Source organism: Parasteatoda tepidariorum, chromosome 9 (assembly GCF_982258835.1).
Source record: "Parasteatoda tepidariorum strain Cologne lab strain chromosome 9, Ptep-v5.0, whole genome shotgun sequence".
NCBI lineage: Eukaryota > Metazoa > Arthropoda > Arachnida > Araneae > Theridiidae > Parasteatoda > Parasteatoda tepidariorum.
The window spans coordinates 28,452,419-28,470,208 of NC_141763.1; the positions used below are offsets into that span (position 1 = coordinate 28,452,419).

At 33.6% G+C, this 17,790-nt stretch overlaps 1 protein-coding gene and 1 long non-coding RNA gene across 2 annotated transcripts in view; one reads left to right on the top strand and one right to left on the bottom strand.

The window, feature by feature from the left end:
* The first annotated feature begins 852 nt into the window (after positions 1-852).
* LOC139426670 (uncharacterized) overlaps positions 853-17,790 on the top strand; it is a 74,674-nt gene continuing 57,736 nt past the window's right edge. Inside the window, exons 1-2 of the long non-coding RNA XR_015429095.1 lie at positions 853-1,201; positions 1,332-1,381. This is a non-coding gene — a long non-coding RNA (uncharacterized LOC139426670). The remainder of the gene's footprint in view (positions 1,202-1,331; positions 1,382-17,790) is intronic.
* Positions 4,430-17,790, bottom strand: part of LOC139426668 (uncharacterized) — a 41,287-nt gene continuing 27,926 nt past the window's right edge. The window contains exon 2 of the mRNA XM_087151149.1: positions 4,430-4,969. The gene's annotated coding sequence lies outside the window, so the exon portion shown is untranslated. The remainder of the gene's footprint in view (positions 4,970-17,790) is intronic.

Sequence of the window (17,790 nt, forward strand, 5' to 3'; positions counted from 1 at the left end):
TAATTATAATATATTTCTTGAAGAAAAAAAAAGCATTTCATAAATGCCTGGGCAGTAGCAAAATTCATATTCAAGTGAGATAAAAGTTCCTAATACAAGACGCTCATTTTAAAATTAAGATCAGAACATAATTATTATAATTAATGTATAGTGTGCAAAGAAAAAAAAAACCCGGAACGCCCTGAATAGCTTTTGATCTAACGCTTTTGCTTAATGATTCACGGGGGTGAGCTCAAATATGCCAGTCAGTTAGTGCAGACAATATTTTTTTTTTAGTTACAATGTCAGACAGAAAAACGTACAATGGCGTAAAACCCATTGATTCGAAGGTCTGTTGGAGTTTAAATGACCGACCCAGAAACTGTCAAATTTAATAAAGATATTCGTTGTTTAATTGTGTAGTATATATCATATATATCTGACAAAGTCAGACCAGATCTATGAACCCGCTGACCTGAAGAAAATCAAATACCAAAAGAGGAGTAGAGTAAATGTCTTCCCAGAGAAGACGAAGACAGTAATGGTTATTGTTATAATCTTTCAGATTCTTGATTTCGTCTCGTAATTCAGTTCTGACTTATTGGTTATTATTTTTTAACCCAAAACGAATAACGTGTATCCAGCTAGTAGTCATATGAATAAGAATTTATGTTTAAAATGCTTCACCAAGGTTGTTAACAAAAAAAATCATTTCAGACTTTGCTTTTATTTAACAACTTCAGTTTAACCCTGATGATATTCTAACGAAAATTCATTTTCTAAAAATATTCACTCATAAACTGATTCTTTTTTTTTACTTCGAATTAAATTTATTTTTGTATGTGTTTTGTAACGTTTATTCCATTGCGCTGCTAGTAACTTTCGTTTTATTTACTTAAGATACGAAGATTTACCAAACATTGAAATGAATGCTTATTAAAGCACACTACTTTCTGTCTGACGTTGCAGACCGAGAAATATCAAGGCCAATGACCAGCTCATTTTAGTTTCACTTCTCAATATCAGTCTTCATTACTACATAATATGTTACGTTTCAAGGCTGTCTGTTTACTTCTTGTAATGTGACGTTAGCAACTATCTTTTTTATTCAGGAAGGTATTTCCGACATGACCAGACTTAGAATTACAAAACAGTAATTCCGTGTGATATCCGGCATGTGTTTTTAATCTATCTTTATTTTTCGATCTTTGAGCAAATATAAGTAAGTTATTTAAAAAAATTTATGTCTGTCTGACCCTTTGTGAAGTTAATTAATAACATTTCAGTATACAGTATTCATCGTTATGCAGTATTCCTCGTATAACGTTTTTCAAAAAATATCTGTGTTATAGGATTTATTGAAATAGAAAAAAGAATATAATGTGATAATATATTTCGCTAGGTAAGTCTAAATTTTAGTGTTCGTATTATATTATATTAAACACATTTTCTATTTCAATTTACCGTTTTCCCTGGTTCGACTTGGATTTTGTTCTTTTGTTTGACGCTACAATTTCTAACAAATTTTTAGCAGATTTTATTTATGAATATAATCGGTTTTCAAAAAAGTATGCATTGTGCAAAAGTATGCATTTTTTCAAAAAGTATGCATTGTGTAAAAGTATGCCTTTTTTCAAAAAGTCTGTATTAAGCTGAGAAAAATCATTATTCAAATCTGTTGCAATCATTATTCAAATGCTAATGAAAAAAGTGGCTTGCAAAAGTTTCCATAATTACCAAGTTTCATCAGGAAATTTCTAGAAACTGGAAGATGTTTTTTAGTAATCGCTTTACACTTCCCATCTGCCACCTTCTGTAATTCAAAATTGCAATCGAATATTCGACAATCAAACACTAGCGATGAAAGCTGTTTCTAAAGCAATTAAACCAATTTAATTGCTTGATGAAAGTTGGAGACGTTTCTACTCTACGCTCTGTTTCCCTAGAAAATCAAACAAATTTTGGTGAATTCCGTTTGGTCTTACTCGAGTAGTGATTCGTTTGATTCTGATAGCGTTTTCATTTTTCAAAATATTAATTTGAGATCCCTTAGTGTTCTTGACTTCATTTTTGATAAGGATTCTAAAAATGTATTAATTACTAGAAATGTAGTAACTAATTACTACACTGAGAAAAAAAAATTGTGAAAACTACCGGAATATGGTAAAGTTTACTGTGTTTCTGGATCTATGAGAACACAAAAAAACTCGGTATTTTTTACCAAAGCGCTTTGAAAATGATTTTGACAAAATTAATAATAAAATATGGTTTTGGAATCTGTGAAAAATTTGGTAAAAGTGGTAAAATTTATTTGGTAATTTTATCGTGATACCTAAAAGCATTGCTGAAAAACCATTTATTCGGTTAAATTTTACTTCTGTATTTTTAACAAGTTGTGTTTAGTAATAAGATCTATAATTTTAAAAACAAGAATATCCAATAAACCGTTACAATCTGAGCAGAAAAATTACAATGAATTACCAAATGAATAGTTTAAAAACCGTATATTTTGGTGTTATTAACCAGAATTATGTTTCTTTTTACCCGAAGTATTATTATCATACAGGGCGGTAATTATGCAAGAATTTTTTTCTCTTTGTAAAATTACTAGAAGTTCATTTTAACTAGAATCTTAAAAAATTATAGATGATAACGATTAATATTATTTACACTGATGGTGATAGTAGAAAAAAAAAAACTTTTGAAGTCAGAAAGTAATTGAAAGTTTAAGCATTTGTGGTTCATATTATATTTCATATTGAAGTGAACAGAAAATAACTTCTCACGGTCAAAATTATGTGCGACACTGATTCATATTTGATGGGGGGGGGGGAAGATAATGCTAAAAGCTTTAAATAGTAACTTTATCAAATAATGTTACTGCATCAAAGGTAAGTAAGTATACTTTTATTAAGTTTAATACAGTTATGTTAAAATTCAATTAATTAATCCTGGTAAATCACTGAGCACTGAATATATCCAAATGGTTTGATTGAATCACTTTTTGTAGAAAAAGACCTAAGTCCCGAATCACTTGTTGTAGAAAAAGACCGAAGTCCCGTTAGCAGGACCCACTCCGTCGATCGGTGCCGGTAGAAACGGCTGATTTTACGTTGTCGAATGAAGTGCCCCCGGCAACAATTTTTCCAAGTCCAGAAATAATGTAAATATTTTCCAAATTCAATAAAATTTATATCCAAGTGAAGCTGTTGATGATACGAAACCGATTAGTAAAGAATTAAATTAAAATAAACACTTATTTCCGCTTAAATGGGCTGCAAAACTGGAGCACAGGATTGCACATCCCATTCTCAGGACGTCTGGGTGACGACTGTGTATGCAGTAATGTTAGAAAAGTTTAACGGGATGGAAGTGATGGTAGTCTTGTAAAAACTTGTAGTCTCGATCGAAAATAATGGTGAAATAGCTGTTTTGCATTGTAGAAAAAAATAAGGTTTTTTCATTTGTGAATGGATATTTCTTCCAAACCAAGTTTATAACTATTCTCCTCAATATCTTCGCTACAATTTATTATGAAATCCAGCAAATGAATTGAATATTATATAATCCTTAAGCAGGAAAAAAGTGCATGTAGCGGACATCTATATTGCATTATTTTCGGTAACTTTTGCATTTAAAAATTATAAGTTCTAATGCCTTCTATAATGCGAAATATAAATTATAAATTCTAGTGCCTACAAGTTCTATTCTTTTAAGAGCCATTATTTTGAAAATCTAACGAAAATCTCAAATTTTGATAGTTGATGAATTTTCTGATTGGCTTGATTTTTTTTTTTTTATATTGAGTTGAATACTATGTAAGTTGAACCTCCTAAAAAATTTCCCTCCCCTGTAGGAAATTTCAAAGCTCAGGGTCATTTCCTTATAAGAGAAATATGAGTATTATTAAAGGAGTTTAGCTATAAAGAAAGCCAACTACACCCTCAAAATTTTTTTTCTAAATTACTAGTATATCACTACCTTGTAACTGACATGCACTCTTTTCCATGGGGCATTGTTGCTTTTCAGAGTTATGTTCCGTCAAAGTTAGTGAAAAATTTAGTTTTCCGCCTATTCTGCCCTAAAAATCTCAATAATGCAATTTGAAAAACGCGTGATGTAACAAGTCTTAAATTCCGGAAATATGACTCAAAAATAACATAAATACGAATCCCGATGTGTGAATTAGAAATCACTTTAATACAAATCGTAATGTGTGCTTTGTGCGTCGAGTCGAATCGTGACTTGTGATTCGTAATTTTCGGAAAATAAAAGTGAATCTGCGAAATTAAGTTATGTCTGAATAACGGCAAAAATAACATCAAGAAAATGTAACATAAACGATAAATAAAATAAAATATATATGGGTATTAATGACTAAATATACAGAAAAATATTGAAAATGCTTGCTTAAACGGTTATGGTGTTCTAAAAGAGACGCACAAAAGTACAGGAACACAAGATCTTAATTTTATTATCTCATTATACGTAGATAAAAGAAAGATGTTACAGGAAGTTACTGGTTCATAAAGATTCCATTTATTTAACATGATCTGAAGGAACAAATCCATTATAAACCAAAGTGTAACTTATTCAAATAAGTGATATTAAAGCAAGTTATAGTTTAAATAATTGCGTTCTATGTAGCAGCAGATGTAACCATGACTGCAACCGCAACTAAAACTGAGTCACCATGTTACGATTTCCATAACAGTAGAAGATAATGTCTTGAAGATAGTGCTAAGAAATTAATCGCCTTTTGCTTTGGTAGACGAAACAATCGATTTACATGGTAAGGAGGTTCAATCACAAACGACGTTTTTAATCCCGCCTTCATCCTTGAAATAACAGTTCTAAACAGTCAAGCCATAAGAGTTTCTACAGTTATTTCATTTGGCTGTGTAAGAGAGAAAATTGAACATATTGATCAGAATCATCTAAGGGCGTAGTCACTGGGGAGGAGCATTCAAGTACATTTGTAGACTGAAGTCTAAAAAATAAAATAAAAAAATATGTTCAAAATTTTATTATACATTTTTACCGTAAGAATTTGGAATCATATTTTTTCATTGTTATTATACTTTGGAGTACACTGTTTTTTAGTGAATTAAGATTTTAAGATCATTTTCAACAAAAAAAATAATCTCTTAGAATTTTTAATTCGTTCTTTTAAAGTATAAAATAACATATTTCTTTTAAAGAGTCACCAATTCATAAGAGACACAAATAAAGTGTTTCGCAAGAACCATCTTTAATATGTATTTCTAGAATCAAAAATGAAAACGAAAATAATATATACACAATTGGAGATCGCAAATTAATGCATACTTAATCAAAGATTTTGAAAAAAAAAAAAAAAAAAACGCCTTTGAATTTTGACATATCACAACATGAGGAAGTCTTAAGCAACAAGACAGGTTTGATTGCACAGCAAACAGAAAGTAGTTGAAAGAATTAGAAACACCTTTAAGTTTTACGGTTAATTACATTTACCTTTCTGTGAAATTTTATTCTATTAGTCAAATATATACAACGTTTTTGTTTGAATATTAATTTGAGATCTCCAATAAGTATACTTAATTATTTTCATTATATATATATATATATATATATATATATATATATATATATATATATATATATATATATATATGTAATACAAAAATTAAATACTTTTGTATTAATAAAAGCATTAAAACTTCATTCCTTTTCATTAAATATCTTTAGTAAAGGATAAGGGTAGAAATTCTATTTTGGGACTTCAAGGCTAAAAACATGCCAATGAATAATAATTAGATTAATACTTCAAAAGAGAAGTTATTTTAAGATCTTTCACTTCCATATAAGGAAAGATTAAACGATTTGCTTTGAGTAATAAATAAATTGATGAAGCGTAAGAATACAGAAAAAGCATATGACTGGGACCTCTTCACACTGTTTAATCATCCTATAAAATGCAGAGCGCTAAATTTTGCGTGGCTTTTTGTTATTTATCTTGCTAAAATAAAATCCGTCAGCTTAGACGGGATATCTGTTCCCCCTCTCCCGCTTCGGAGAGGGGTTAAACTGCTATTTCACCATCGCAACTTAATAAAAGAAGATTATGCACAACTGGACTCTTCAATCATGTTGCTCTCAATACTAATTTACTAAAAAATCATTAGAAGCCTCGCAGGATGTTTGCTTTGTGCAGGAAACCCCTTGAAAGAAAATTTTTGTGCAATACTATCTCGTGGGACTTGGCCTAACGTGACCGCTACCTCGTCGAGAAGGATTCCTCATCCCTTTGTCAAAAATCTTGGATGAGTTTTTCACCCCCTTTAATTTGAAGAGAAAAAACTTCGTTGGACTCCTAAGATTAAAAAGTTCTCGATTGTGGGGGAAAATGAAAAGACTTCCTAACCGGAAGAGATCGCCTAACGCCGCCCTGAAGGTCCTGAAGGATTCCTCACCCACCCGGGAGAAAAATTGCTTCATCGGTGATTTTACGGTACCAGAATGCTTCGCTTGGAGACAGACCGTTCGCTTTTGCTGAATGTTGAAAGAAACTGTGACAGCCATGAAAACGTTTGTGTCTACAATGCCTGTTAGTGCCCTCAGAAACAATGAAGTGTGCGATTAGTGTTTTAAAAAGTCCTAATCAAGTGTGCGAAAGTCCTAATAAAGATGTTGTGAAAAAAGTGAAGTGAGTCGGCACCGAGTGATAAAAAAAAAAAGTTGTGAAATCAAAACAGAAGAAGTATGTGCGCGTTTATTATATGTGCGCGTTGTTTATTCGAAAAATTAGAGGAGCTTTTGCTCCTATGGAAAATTCCTTTATAGGAAAAAGATTTTTTTTTTCTTCTTCGAAGTGCTTATTTTTTTTTTATTACAAAGATAAATCCTCCTTCATAATAATATGAAGTGCATTCTTGTGTTTATATTGTTTTTTTTTTATTTTTATGATATATAGTTTTTTTATGATATAGTGCATTTGTACTGCTTTTAAAATGTTTTTAAAAGAAATAGATGTGGTTCAAACGTCAATTAAAGTAACGAAGGCAAACAAAATTAAGTTATTATTTAAACTTTTGTTTCCAAATGATTTGTCTAGATTAAACCGTAACAAAATTCTTAATTTTTCAGAATTTTCTTTTGAAACTAACACTAATGAATTTGCAAACAAACTAAAAGAAATTTGTGATACTTTTAATTTTTCGGATTTAATCAAAATTTCAGATATTCTAAATATTTCCAGTGAAGGAAATAAGGAGGAAATTGCCAAGCATATTTTAAATTGTTTATGTGATTTTAATCACTTAAAAAATTCGATCGTAAAGGAAAATCCCTCCGAAGATGAGGAGGAAACTACTCAGTTTGAGAGTAAACACACTCAAACTGATTTTGAACCACATTTACCAACTAAAGCTTGTGTAAATCAATTTACACAAGTTAATTTAAATTCTATATGTACAAAAATTAGTGTTGATGAAGATATGGTATCCTATAGTCAAAGTTCTAGTAATTATATAAATAGGGAAAATGAAACAAAATTAGTAGTTAGTTTTTCAGATATTGAAGCAGTTACCCCTATGTTTAACCCTATCGCTATGATAACATAAATTCTTGGTTTGAAAATTTTGAAACTCATGCTAATTTATTTAAATTGTCTGATATGCAAAAATTTTTATTTGCAAAAAGATGCATGAAAGGTAACGCATTAACTTTAATTAGAAGTGAAACTCAGTTAAATTCGTATGAAAAATTAAAAAATCTTTTGCTTGAAGAATTTGGACTTAGTTGCAATAGTGCAGAAGTACATGCAATGTTGCAAAAAAGAAAACAAAGATATAATGAAACTCTTCAAGAATATTTCCTAAAAATGAGAGAAATAGCTACTCAAAGTGATATTGATGACTTAGCTCTAATCACTTATATAATTCAAGGAATACCAGACCAAACAAATAATAAAACAGTTCTTTATGGAGCCAGTAACCTTTTTGAATTTAAACAAAAACTTAAACTTTATGAAAAAATTAAAAGTTACTTAGATAGAAATAAATTTCAAGCTAATAAGGGACCATATGTTAGGAAGTTTGAAAACCCGAAATATGACATTAAGTGCTTTAAGTGTAATGCACCAGGACATAAAGCCCCGGCTTGTCCTAAAAATAAAAATGTAACCCCGAATGTGACAAAACCCAAAATACATCATACTACACAAGAGAACCCATTGAATCAATGTAAATATTGCTCAAAGAAAGGACTTTTGAATCAATTTCACATGGGCTCTTCGTGTGTAAACAACCCTAGTAATGTGGTTGATGTGAACGTTCAAAATATGACAAGTAATCAATAGCAATTACTAATATCCGGATATATAGTTGAAAATGAGTACGAAAATGGATATATAGTAGAAAATAGGTACCTAAATGGATATAAAGTTAAAAATGAATACGTAAAGGGACGTCAAAAACAAAATAAAAATGAAAAAGTAAAAGAGATATTATTGAATGTTGATACCGGGTCAACATTAAATGTAATACCAAAAGATTTGGTGTTAAAATTGAATATTCCTATTAAAAAATGTAAGGAATTAAAGGTTACCCAAACAAAAGGACAACTAACACTTAACAAAATTTGTGAGTTTCCCCTTAAATTAGGCAAAATTGTTAAGTCAGTTAAGTTTTTTGTAATTGATACTGATTTACCATATGCTTTACTTGGGTTGCAGACTTGCAAAGATTTTTGTTTGTTTATTGATTGTGTCGGGCCAGTTGTTACTCAATTTGGTAAGAGATTGATCACCTCTGCTAATACTAACAATGACAACTTATCTTTGCACATTAGACAGCAAAATTCTCAAAATGTTAAGGGTAAAAATGTTGAAAAAATAAAAGTTGAAGATGTTTCAGTAAAAGTAAACATTGAAAAAAATAATGTAAAGGGTAACAAAAATAAAAGGAAAAGGACAAATAGGAAAAAGAAAAAATGTCCAAAAATTTCAAATGATTCGAAGATAGATCTAGGTAATGGGTGCACACATTATCAGGTTAATATCGACGAAAAAATAAAAAATGAAAGCGAGATAGAAAATGTGGACTTAAAAGAAATTTTAGAAAGTTATGATGATATTTTTGCAAAACATAAACACGACGTAGGAGAAATTAGAATGGAACCGCAAAGAGTCAGGTTAACCTCAGATTTACCTATATCTCTAAGGCCGTACAAAACATCCCCAAAACAACAACAAGAAATTGATTTACAAATAGAGGAATTGTTAAAAAATAACATTATAAAAGAAAGTTCATCCCCTTATGCTGCCCCAGTAACTTTAGTTTTTAAAAAAGATGAAAATAAAAAGAGTCGTTTATGTATTGACTATCGAAAACTAAATCAAATTACAAAAACAGATTCTGAACCTCTACCTTTAATACAAACTTTAATAGAAAAATTGTCTAATAGTAGTTATTATTCTAAAATAGATTTATCCCAGGGATATCATCATGTTCGTATTCATCCTGATGACACTGAGAAATTAGCATTCGTTACTCACAATGGTCTATTTGAATACTTAAGATTACCTTTTGGCTGGAAGAATGCCCCGAGCATTTTTCAACGTACAATTCGTAGAATTTTAAATAAACATAAAATTAAATTTGCTACAAACTACTTTGATGATATCATTATATTTTCTAATTCTTATGATGAACATTTAACCCATCTTAAAAAGATTTTTGATATTTGTAAACAAGAAAACTTAAAATTAAAACTTTCAAAATGTTCATTTTTGCAAAAACAAATAGAATTTTTAGGATATGAAATTAAAAATGGAATTGTATCACCCGATAACCATAATATTGAAGTGATTAAAAAATTATTGCCCCCTAAGAATGTAAAATCATTGCAAAGATTTCTCGGATCAATAAATGTTTACAATAAATTTATTGATAATTATGCGAGTATTCGACATCCTTTAAATAACTTGTTAAAGAAAGATGTAAAATGGGTGTGGTCAGAAATATGTCAACAATCTTTTGAACTTTTAAAAAATGCTATTATTTGTAAACCAATTTTGAAAATTTTTAACCCTAATCATGAATGTCATCTTTTTGTTGATGCATCATTAGTTGGAATTGGATGTGTGCTAAAACAGACAGATGAATGTGGTGTATTGCATCCTGTAGCTTTTCATTCTCGTTCATTAAGGGACTATGAAAAAAACTATGCAATTACAGAACTTGAATGTCTTGCTATTGTAGATTCTTTAAATAAATTCCATCATTACCTTTTTGGACAAAAATTCACCATACATACAGACCATGCTGCTTTAGTTTGGCTAAGAAATGTTAAAAATTTAAAAGGAAGATTATTTAGATGGTCATTATTGTTAAGTATGTATGAATATGATATTAAATACACAAAAGGCTCTGCTAATTTTGAAGCAGATTGGCTGTCGAGAGATGCAACACATTCAATTGTCCAAAGTAATAGTAAAAATAATAATGTTCATGTTTCACATTTATTGAACTTGAGTGAGATAGTGGAAGCTCAAAGGAAAGATAACTTACAAGGTAAATTTATTGATATCAATAATGTTTTGTGTGTACGTAAGAAAAATTTTACTAAAATAGTTGTTCCATTTTCGTTAAGATTAAAACTTCTGCAAAGTGCTCATGATAAATTTAATCACCCAGGAGTTCAGAAAATGATTAACTTAATAACCCCTGTTTATTATTGGAACAATATAACTTCAGATATAACAAAATTTTGTAAACATTGTCATACGTGCCAATTAAATAAAAAACCGCGACAAAAAAGATTTGGATTATTACAATCCTTACCCCCTGTTAATCAGTCTTTTGACTTACTAGCAATAGATAGTGTTGGTGGATTGAATTACTATAATTCAACAAAAAAATATTTAACTTTAATTATTGACCACCTTACACGCTACATGTGGGCTTTTGCATCAAAATCCATTAGCTCAGAAACTTATACAAATTTTTTGCATCAAATTTTTCAAAATCAAATCCCTAAATCCTTGTTAAGTGATCGAAACGCTGCTTTTACTTCTTCTCATTTTAAAAAGTTTTTGAAACATAATAAAATTCAACAGTTATTGACAACTGCACATCATCCGCAGTCTAATGGCAAGGTTGAACGCCTTGGTCAAACAATAATTACCCGTTTAAAATGTAAAATTAATGAAAAACCTACTAAAACTCCCTGGCCTGTTTTGTTGAAAGATATAGTTAATACTTATAACTTAACTCCCCATTCTGTAACAAAATTTCCACCTGCATACCTGATGCATGGTAGACTCCCCTACGAAAATCCCTTAAATGAAAAAGTCTATCCACCTGTTGAAGAAGCTAAAAAAATAGCAATTCAAAGAACTAGAGAATATCATGAAAGAAATAAAATTTATTATGATTCTAGATTTTTAGATATAGATTTTAAAAATGATGAATTAGTTCTGTTTGAAGAATTTACTTATCCTAATACGAGGAAGTTGTCACCTCCTTTTAGTGGACCGTATAAAATTCTTCAAAAAATTTCAGAAGTTAATTACAAAATAAATAAAAAGAATAATTTGAGTAAACAAAATTTTGAAATAGTACATATTTCAAAGCTTAGGAAATATCACAGCCCACAAATGTTAAAATTAAATCATGAATAGTCGCCAACAGAAAATTTTTACTTTCTTCAAGGGAAGAAGTAATCCCTATATTTTTGAGAGATCCGAATCGCGTTGTGTGGAGATGTTTACCTCAGCATCAGTTAGGAGTGAGGGCGAAGTAACATGAACTTTTTTTTTTTCTCAACACAGTGAGAAAAAACTTACTAAACTATTTTTGTTTTATCCAGTCTGGATCTCTCAATTACACAGTGCTTCAGGAAATTCTGTTTTCTTCCATTTTAACGGGGAATACAGAATTTCATCTAGTAAAAAACCCCATTAACCATACAGAATCTTAAATTCTGATTAAATGACACTTGTTGTCCAGGTCGTTTTGCATAAAAACTTTGTATATTTCTGTGTGAAAAATTTTGAAAAGTTTTTTAGAATAGTTATATAAAATGTTTAAATTTTTCTTTCTGTTTAGTTCACTAAATAGATAAATTGTATTATTATGTTTTTATTGTTGTTGCTGTAAATAATTTTTTTCACATAGTGGAAAAAGGTTATTTATATTAGGAAAGAGGACAGTCATACCATCACAAAGTATATATTCATAGTATTCTTAATTTTATTATTTTTTTTTTGGCTTATCAAAATTTTTTTTGGGGGGGATGTAATACAAAAATTAAATACTTTTGTATTAATAAAAGCATTAAAACTTCATTCCTTTTCATTAAATATCTTTAGTAAAGGATAAGGGTAGAAATTCTATTTTGGGACTTCAAGGCTAAAAACATGCCAATGAATAATAATTAGATTAATACTTCAAAAGAGAAGTTATTTTAAGATCTTTCACTTCCATATAAGGAAAGATTAAACGATTTGCTTTGAGTAATAAATAAATTGATGAAGCGTAAGAATACAGAAAAAGCATATGACTGGGACCTCTTCACACTGTTTAATCATCCTATAAAATGCAGAGCGCTAAATTTTGCGTGGCTTTTTGTTATTTATCTTGCTAAAATAAAATCCGTCAGCTTAGACGGGATATCTGTTCCCCCTCTCCCGCTTCGGAGAGGGGTTAAACTGCTATTTCACCATCGCAACTTAATAAAAGAAGATTATGCACAACTGGACTCTTCAATCATGTTGCTCTCAATACTAATTTACTAAAAAATCATTATATATATATATATATATATATATATATATATATATATATATATATATATATATATATATATATATATATATATATATATATATATATATATATATATATTATACTATAATACGAGGAATGGTTGCCAAGTCGAAAATCGCCCCAGAATTAATAAACTCCGGTAAACTTGGGGGTCTGGGGTTTTTGGCCACGAGGAATCGATTGGCGCCGGTTTTAAAGCGCTACGGTCGAGCAGTTCGGAGTTACAGATAGGATATTTTCAAACTTTATTAGTTCGCCATAATGGCTATAGATACTTTTCTCCACTCTTATAAATGTATGCTAATGCGAACCTTACAATTGAAATATTAATTTTCGACAACTTAAACCAATAATATACGAAGGAATTAATAATTTAATTGTAAGGTTCGCATTAGTTTACATTTATCAAAGTGGAGAAAAGTTTAACTTTTGTGTTAAAATCACCGTCAACAAAGTCCGACATTTCAACATTCATCAGATTTCAAGCTACATTTTCAACATGCAGAACGCACCTCTATATGAAATTCTTCAAGGAGCCGGAATTTTGGAACAACAAGCGATCAACTCAATTCTACCCGCAAATGGACAACTAGAAGATACCGTCATTGTCAGAATGCTTCTCCATTACGCCGAATAAGCTTACCCGACCGTCAAAGTTGCCGTACTTCACCCTGAATTTGTCGCACGCGTCTACGTTACAACAGCGGATGGCGCTTATGAAGGAATGGCTCTTCTCAACGATATCAGCGACCAGAACAAGGCTTCCAACTATCTATACGGCGTTCAACAAGGATTCGACGTGCTACTCATTCCCATTCACAAGAGAGCTCAAATGGATAGAGGCGAGCACTGGATGCTAGGAATTTACGAAGCAAGCTATGGAAAACGTCAACTATTAGTCTGCGATCCAGTCGACAACCCACTGCTCATCGATGCTGTTTTGAGAAAAATACTGCGACACGTTTTGAATACCGTTGTTACGAATGAAAAGCTGAAAGGATGCATCGTGAAACCTCGCAACGCTTACAACCACCAAGATGACGCGTCTTCCTGCGGAGTTTACATCGTCTTTTATGCTCGACAATACCTCTCTCATCGACGCCTTTTCCTGGACAAGAATTTTCAAGAAGCGGATGAACGGAAGCAAATTTACGAATTCGTTGTGAACAGTGACCAATTGAACATGTCGGGACCATCTGAAGCCGCATCTTTCACATCTTCGACCAATATGCACGCTTTGAATATCTAAGACCCGATGATAACGCCGTTGCGCCCGACAAGAGCAGTCAAGCAGCGTAGCAAGGAACGAATCTAGGATATATTCAAAGCTCAGCCCCATCCCGCCCCCTAGCGGGGGCATCCGAGAAATACGCCGGAGTTCACAACATGCTCAGAAGCTTGGCTGCGCAAAAAGATGCTGCAATTGGCGAAACAACCATCTTACCGTCATCTTTTACCGGATCAACGCGCTGGTACACCGAGAATTTCGAAGACTCCATGGCATTAGTGCGAAGATTTGGATCGCCCGAATTTTTTATCACCGTTACCTGCAATCCGCAGTGGCCAGAACTCCTGTCAGCGATACGCAATGAATTCAACGCCGCAATTCCGGAAAGCCTGTTGGCTCTAACCCGTCCAGACATCGTTGCAAGAGTCGCACGTCTCAAGTTCCGCCAAATCGTCGAAGACATCATGACGCATCAAATCTTTGGAAGAGCATCCGCGTACGTCTTCACCATCGAGTTCCAAAAGCGAGGTTTACCGCACATGCACCTATTAGTGATTATGTCGCCAGCGGACAAGATTCACAGCGCTGACCAACTTGACGATTTTATCTCGGCGGAAATTCCAGAAGATGATCCGGAACTCAAGGAACTGATCTCGAAATGGATGATCCATAACCCGTGTGGTGATATGAACCCAAGCGCTCCGTGCATGGTCGCAAACATGGAAGAGACCAGTGCAGATGGGGATTTCCAATGGAACATCAAGACATGACATCGCTGGTGGACGATGAAAAGCCGAGGTATCGCCGACGCTACAATCCGTTGTTGGATCCAATGAACCCAGAATTCTCGCATGAGCAAGCCATCTACAGGAAAGGCTGCAACGGCCAGCTCGTCACCACAGACAACCGCCACGTCGTCCCGTACAACGCCTACCTGCTCAAGAAGCATCAATGCCACATCAATGTCGAATTCGTCGGCAGCATCGGACCGGTGAAATACCTCTACAAGTACATCTACAAGGGCCATGATTGTGCTACGATAAAGGCCGTCGAAAACCAGCAGACGATCATCTACAACGAGCCGGAGAAGTACGTGGAAGCTCGCTATATCTCACCAGTTGAAGCATGTTGGCGCCTATTCAAGGATTTCGAGATCCAAGCGAAAAGCCACACCGTCGTTCGACTTGACATTCACCTACCCGGACAAGATCGCGTTAACTTGGACCAAACGCCAGTTGACCTTGCCGATATTGGACAGAAGGGATCGACCTTAAGGGCTTACTTCCGCCATAACACCGCACTGAAAGAAGACGAAGCGAACGGAAAGGCAGTCACCTACCACTATTACCATGAAATGCCGGAGCACTACCGATGGATTGGCCTGACGAGCACTTGGCAGAAGAACGTGAATGCTTGCAGCAGAATTGGTCGCGTACATCCAGTCAACTTCGTTTCCCAGCCAGAACTTTTCTTCCTGCGCACGCTTTTGTTCCAAGTCAAAGAACCAACGAACTTCAGAGACCTCTACATTGTCGACGGTGTCCAGAACGCAACCTACAAGCAAGCCTGTCTAGCCAGAGTCCTCACATACGACGACCAACAGTACGTAGAAGGATTCCGCGAATCTGCTTCATCGAAAATGCCAAGTGTTATGCGCATACTCTTCGCTCAAATCCTGATACTTGGTGCGCCAGAAAACCCGAAGAGATTATATGAACTGTTCAAAGAGGACCTTGCATAAGATTTCATTCGAGAAGCAAGACGCACTGGTGGTTCCATAGAAGAAGCGATAAAGCGTGCCTACCGAATCATCGCGCATAAGCTGAACACCGAAGCTACCGAAGGCCGCGACTTCCGATACTGGGTGCAGACACATGGCATAGAAAACATCGACAACTATGAGCAAGATTTGGAACACGATATGATCGACGTCGACGAATCAACAGCAATCGGAGACCGCATGTACCAGCAACTCAACGAAAGGCAGCGTGAAATCGTCGACACCATAATCCAAGCACTTGAAGACCCGACTCCTGCTGCGAAATGCTTCTTCATAGATGGACCAGGAGGAACCGGGAAAACATTCGTATAGAGCACGCTGTATCGCATCGTTACCGGAAGGCTTAAGAAAGTGAAATACATTGCTTACACCGGGATAGTAGCGATTCTTCTACCGAGTGGTCAAACAACGCACCGAACCTTTGGCTTGAAAGTCCCGCTTACATCCGACTCAAGATCATCCATCAAACCAGGATCACCGAAAGCGAACGCACTCAAAGGAGCCAACATGTGTCTGATGGACGAAGCTCCGATGATGTCAAAATACGGCTTGCACAACATCGACGAACTCCTACGCGCGATTTGCAACAACATTCCGTTTGGAGGCAAAGTCATGGTGCTTGGTGGCGACTTCTGACAGTGCTGTCCAGCTCAACAACGTGCCAACAAAAGCGAAATACTCGATCTATAAAGAGAAGCCATCTGTGGCAACACTTCAAGACTTATTCGCTCGAAAAGAACATGCGCGTTGATCCCGAAGAAGAAGAATTCGCGAAATACCTGCTAAAGCTCGGCGACGGGGAACTCGAAGTGAATGAACTCGGCGAAATAGAAGTCCCAGAAGAAATTCGCTCTGGTGGTAACCTCATCGATGGAATCTTCGGACCATGCCTCAGAAGTGGGAACTACGAAGCAATGAAGAATCGCGCTATTCTTGCACCATTGAACGACGATAAGGACAAGATCAACGAGCAGATTATCGCAGTAGTAAGGGCAGGCATCTATGCGGCGGAAGTGATAGGCAGTCAAGGGGTGCTTATTTCTGCCCCAACCGGAAGTTGCTTTTTCCTGCCCCAACCGGAAGTTGCTTATTTCTGCCCACCTACAAACCGGAAGTTGCTTATTTCTGCCCGCTTGCTTATTTCTGCCCGCCTGAAACTTCGTCTGCAGCGTCATGGGGAGCTTATTTCTTTTTTTTCTTAAGCCTAATATATTTTTAGTTTCGGTTTCTGTTTTTAATTTAGTTTCGTTTTTTAAATATTATTTAATTTATTAGTTTTTTGAGGGTGGCAACACTTATTATTTTAATATTAGTTTTTAAGGATGGCAACATTTAGAAACTTTGTTACTTGGGGGAGAAATTGTGTATTATAAAGTTATGACGTCATCTTTTATTGTATAATAAATAAATGATATCATGCTTTTGATCTAGTGGCGCCATCTATGTGGGAATAAAATAACTTTAAATCCATTTTATTATTTAAATCTGTTTTTAATATTATTTATTAAATATAATTAAGGCTGAGGATCGAACTCACGCCATCAAAAAGCCTTCGTGGGTCAGTAGTTGGATATCATAACCACTGACCCATGAATGCTTGGTTAGATATGTGTAAATAAGTTTAACTTTTGTATTTTGAACATGTGCATAAATAAAAAAAACTGTTTGATATCGATATCTTAATACAGTTTCATCGATATATTTTCTTAATCATTGCGAAGAGGACTTTGTGAGCGCCTACGTTATATGAAGAGGGAAACCACGAAAACCTCTTATACTTAGTTCAACCACAAGAAGGGGGGGGGGTCGTGAAAACTTAACAGATGGCTTTGGTTGCACCTAATTTTCAGCTTTATTATTTTGCAAGACGTATTAATATAGATATTTAAGTAATATAAATTTTATTTCCATGAAAAAAATTATCTAATTAAAAACTAAATGTATAACAACACAACTAAGGAGTTCATTCACTTATATATTTAAATACATTAATA